This window comes from Oxyura jamaicensis, chromosome 10 (genome assembly GCF_011077185.1).
Source record: "Oxyura jamaicensis isolate SHBP4307 breed ruddy duck chromosome 10, BPBGC_Ojam_1.0, whole genome shotgun sequence".
Lineage (NCBI taxonomy): Eukaryota > Metazoa > Chordata > Aves > Anseriformes > Anatidae > Oxyura > Oxyura jamaicensis.
In genome coordinates, this window is record NC_048902.1 from 20520601 (window position 1) to 20525965 (window position 5365).

A 5365-nucleotide genomic window follows, 5' to 3' on the forward strand; every position below is an offset into this window, starting at 1 on the left:
GGGGGGGGGGCGGCGCCGTTCTCCTCAGCGGCCGCCATGAGGGGAGGAGAAGGTGGCTGGGGCGTGGGGGGGGGGGGGGTTGGAGGGTGCTGCTGCTCGGGTGAGGGACGGGTGGGGGGGAAGCTGAGGGGGATTAGATGGGGCTTGGGGAGGTCTGAGGGGGATCTGGGGGGGGTCTGAGGGGGCTGCAGGGGGTGTGAGGGAGCTTGCGAGGGGTCTGAAGGGGACCTGGGGGGGGGGTCTGAGGGGGTCTGAAGGGGATTTGGCGGGCTCTGAGGGGGCTACAGGGGCTGAGGGAGCCCTGAGGGGGCTGAGGGGACCAGGGAAGGGACCCCGGCGGTGCTCGCGGCCTCGCCGCCCGGCCCCGCTCGTGCAGGCGGCGGTGGCGGCCGGGCGGGCTTGCAGCGAGGTGCCAAGCACGCCCCGGTAGGGCTCGCTGCCCGCCCCCGGCCTTGGATCCGCTGGCTCCTGGCGCTGCTGAAGCCCCAGGCTCGCTCGCCGGCGTGGAGGTGAGGCCGGCTTCCTCGGGCACGGGGGCTGCTGGCAGCGAGAGGTAGAATTGCTTCGTGCCCCCGCCGGGCCCTGCGTGCGGTCACTGATGTTTCGGTGGGCTTGACAGGTGGTTGGGAATGACGGAGGGCTGTAAAAAAACTTAACAGTTCTTTGAAACGCTTGATATTATCCACAAAAGATGACAAGATCGTCTTATCAAAATATTCCAAGGTGTAGGATGGAAATGTATGTATACGTAACTACCTCTGTCGGCTGTGGATGAGCTGGAATGGATGCACTGGACTGCTAAGCACGAATTCTGCGGGAACGTGAGAGCTGGCAGAAAGGTCAAGATGGATCCAGCTTCAGGTAAAAAATATAACTTTGTGTTCACTGATGTTTTGCAGCAGGTTAATGTTTTTGTGTGGTGGTTTAGGAACCTCTTTATGGTTTAGCTGTTAGAGCCATTGGATTTCTGCTTTGTCTGTGGCATGGACAAATCGTCATTTTATTTATTGTTCTGTGGCGCTGGCTTCAACATACTAAAATCAACATACTAAAAGTTACTGCGGTGGTTTTAGGATGTAAACTTTGCAAAGCTTTAGGACCTCTGCGTCAGAGTGGATTGTGTCTTAGCTCTGTTTAAATTCTTCTTTACAGGTGTGAACAAAGCTGGCCCATGGGCTGAGGCTTCACGAAGGAAGGTCTGATCTGGAGTTCGGTTTAAAGGCACAGGTGAAGATCTTTGGAAAAGAACTTTCGTCAAGGAAACGGTGCCTATAAGTATTAATTAAATCTTTATCATGGGGGGGGGGGGGGGAGGCAGGAATAAGTTTCTGAGAATCTAGAGATGCTTTTTTCTTTCCTTTTGCTTCCTCCCAAGTAAGAATGTTTTCTTTATAAACTGCCCCCCGTGATATATCAGGGGAGACTTATTGAAAGCTCAAAACCAAAGAGAAATCTTTAAAGCTGTTGTTTTTTACCCTCTGCCCCATGCATGTATACCTTGCTTGTATTGCAAAGGTTTTAGAAGTCTTAAAAACTGCTGGAAGAACTAAAAATGCATGGGAAATATTCCAAAGGTCAAATATCAAAGTGCCATCTCGCAATGGTACATGCGTTGTAACTAACATCTTTGCAGAGTATAGCTTTTCTTTTCTTAAAAACAAACAGTTTTAATGCCCGGTCAGCTTTTTGGTTTTACTTTTGGGATATGAGAAAAAGTAAATCTGCTTCAAAATTGTTATGACTGTGCCATGGGAATTCAGTTTTGTTCTCTCTGTAATAGAGCAAGAATGTGTTACATCTTGATGAAGCAATACAAAGTCTTACTTGGGGAATTCTCATTGTCTGTTTCTATGAATAAAGCAATCAACTCTATCTGTTCTAGATGTCGTTGATTAGAAATACTGCCTACTGACAAAATGTGTGAAATCCTCTCTTGTCAGAGTCCTTGTCAGAGCTGAGCAGCAAAAGTGATCTGAGCTCTGCTTACGATGGTGGGAAACTAGTCTTGAGGATCCCTGGTCAGTCTCCTGTTGGAAGATGAAAATGTTCCCTTCTGGCTTTTAAAGTTTGGGTACCAAGAAGTTAGTATTGTGACTAATCACCGCAATCACTACAGTTAATACTTGATTTTGTTTGTGGATTACCTGTTTTCCAATTTCTTTGTTGCTCAACGTAATGTGTTGTTAATTATATGACCAGCAGATTCTAAATACAGGTTTACACGTAAAAGCTGATCACACGTCAGAATCCTGGGCACACATCAAAAATGCTAAAGACATTTACTGTAGAAGAAGCTGTTCATTTGTTGCTGAGCCCGAGTTAAGTTTTTGTGAACTTCTGTCTGATTATCTTCGAGGCATTTTCTGATCTAGCATTTAAAAACTCTTTAGTGTTAACTACATTTGTCCCATTGGGCAATTTCATCCAGGTTTTGTTTTGCTATGGATGGTCCCCCCCCTTCTTTTTTTTAAAGCTTGAAATGCCATTATATCCATCTAATTTTAACAAAAGTTTAATATGAAGGGCTACTGTACATCTAGTGCGTGCATCTCATAAATCCCGGGAGGATTTCCCTTGTCTCTAACATCATCGGATAGTTGAGCATTTGCTAAGAAGAGCTGCCGATTGTTCTTTTGCCTCTGATAATACTCCTTTGTATATCTGCTGGTATCTTGTTTGTTCCTGTTGCATCTACACAATGCGTTCCTTCATGTTTTGTGTAACATCTTCAGTCCTTTTTTGTACGTAGATACAGCAACATGGAAGAGGAAATTCTGTTCTTAAATGCTCCCTCTTCCTGCCCTTACTTCTCCACCCCCAACCCCTCCAGTGTAGCTGGAAAATGGGTCATGAAGGGGAATTGAGAGCAATATTGATCACCGGTACCCAGAGTTCTGGGGAAAAGGGACAAAAATGAGCATGGGGAAACTGCGTGTGTTCTGACAACATAAACTGATGCTTTGAGACTCTAAATCAACATGGGAGTGCTATAGGTTAGAAAAATAAATGAAGACTTCAAGTCATTGGCTGAAAAAGCACCAAAGCTTACTGCCATGGTGAGAGGCTTCGATGTTGGTGGTGTGCCTTTTGTCTCTTGGTTGTTTAAATTTCTCCTAACAGTGGTTAGCAACGTGCGAGCAGAGCGGTCAAGTCTAAACCAGAAGGGTTTTTGCCTAATATTATTTACTCTCCTTTTTTTTTTAATGTAATCGCTCTTTTGAGTTAGGCGATTTAAAGCAATATATCGTCCAGTGCTGACTGCTGGGGCTGTTGTATAACTCCTCTGGCATATGAGTGATTCCCATTGATTTCTGCGTTAATTGTTTGCAAATGTTACATTTTTTGTCACAATATTTTGTTTTCTAGCAATGTTTCAAGAGATAAGAACTGAGGAAAGGTAATTTAAAGCCAAGTATTTAATGGGAAGTAGTTGTTTTAAGTTACCAAACTGAGAAGAGATGAGTACTTGTTACATCTCAAAACTGGCTTTGTTCCCCCTAAGCGTAGTGTAGACTGTTCCCTCCCGTTTTATTCGCACAATACCAGGCATACTAGTGGAACCTAGGAATTAATAATGTTTAGCAGGACGAGGAAAGAAATGAAGTTTCACACGGTTTTGCTGATTTACAGCCATAGGCAGATCAATACACGCCCATAAACCTTCCATAACTTGTACACCATTTTTTACAACAGTTTTCTGCAGGTCTTTCTGCAACCATTTTTTTTCTCTGGTTTCTGGCTGCCAAATAAGTTTTCTATTTCTTGTACAAGCCACTTGGCGGACTTGTGCTAATAAGAGAGGGTTCAGATGAGTTTCACCGGTGCGTTTAGCAGCAGATACATTACATATTTTCTCTTTTTGTGGAAAGAACACTTAATGGATACTCCTCAGGTTATCCCTCAGTGTTGGACAGGTGATCAAGCTATTTATTCCTCACGTAAACTGGTGTATTCCTGTGCATTTATCTTCTGAAGCATTAAGCCTTTTATTTTAAAGGTACGCTGACATCATTACAAATCAGAGCTTTGTGTCTTTGATACTTCGTATTACTGCAAGGAAGATTCCTGTACAGAGTTTAACAAATGTTGTTCAGTTTGTGAAGAGCAATGGCTCCAATTTTTGCGTGCATATTACTTGTTTTGTACATAAATATCCAGCCATTCCAATTGCTGTTGGTCTTCCTTTTCCAAGCTGTCCTATCCATAACCAACTTCAGAAGTCTTGTAAAATCTCATGAATTAGACATTTATAAGCTAAAGATATTAGACTTTCAGGATAATTTTGGGGGAAAAGATGTGTATAATATGGGTTGAAGACATAGCATAGCTTTGTAGTCAAATGAGTAGGCCATGCAGCTTCCCTGGGCCATTTGTGGAGAATCAAAGTGCAATAACTTGTTAGCTGTGATGTGAGGGGTTAAAAATAAAATCATGTTTTATTTCTAAGCTGTCGTAAATCTGCGTGTTGGTCAGCAGAGAAACAAGAAAAGAACTCGAGATTCTCGCACCATCCCAATAAAACTCTTTTGCAAAAGCTGGTGAACTCGGCTGCGATATGGTAGAATAAAACAGAAGCAGGAAGGAAAAATCTCACTTTTTGGTACAAAAAGTTCAAGAATGTGACGTATCGAAATTCAAAGCTAAAAATGTGTTAATATATTTTGAAACTAAGGTGGAAAACTAGGTGAATGATGATGTCAAAATGAAACAGTATGAAATAAAGCTGATTGAAGGCAGTTTGCAGGAGTGATTTAGTAGTTCCTGAAGATGATGAGACATCTGGAGAACTCTGAAAATACAAAATTCAGAGATTCTTGTCAAAGCCTTTATCCATGTGTGTTGGGATAAGAAGAAAGTTTTTGTTCAGCTTTTTTTTTTTAAAAAAAAAAGTGAGTTTAGAGCAACAGGAAGGTGATGTCAGGTATTTATAAGGCCTGCACACCAAGAGTGTGATGCAGTTGAAGCTAAAGGAGCCTTGATCCCCTAGGACTTAGGGATAACTTCAGGAGCATTTGACGAGTTCTACTCTATTCATGGGGAGGAAAAAAGGCAATGTACTTGCAGTTTTTATACTTTACTGAATGATTAGGTTTTGATTTAGCAGAAGTACCTCAGAAGAACAGAGTCTATTTTTTTTTTCTTGCGCTCAAAATAAGAAGCACCTACTGTAGAAAGAGCGTATTGTATGAAATTTGCTGCAGTGGATGTGAGAGCTTTCAAGTCTGACAGTTTAAGTAGTGAAGATGAAAGTGAGGACAGTTCTTGGGCAGGGGACTTCAAGAGGAATGTGATTCATGGGACACAGTGACTAGCGTAATTACCAGTGCAGCTGCTGTAGTAACTTCTGCCAGTACTAAAAAAAAAA

At 42.9% G+C, this 5365-nt stretch overlaps 1 long non-coding RNA gene across 2 annotated transcripts in view; it reads left to right on the plus strand.

The window, feature by feature from the left end:
- The window catches only part of LOC118172025, a 7790-nt gene extending 2425 nt beyond the window's left edge, over nt 1-5365 (plus strand). Inside the window, exons 1-3 of one of the 2 annotated variants that reach the window (XR_004753523.1) lie at nt 467-509; nt 724-861; nt 1153-5365. This is a non-coding gene — a long non-coding RNA (uncharacterized LOC118172025). Of the gene's footprint in view, nt 1-466; nt 510-723; nt 862-1152 lie in introns of those variants that run through there. The other variant, XR_004753522.1, reaches the window with a different exon arrangement.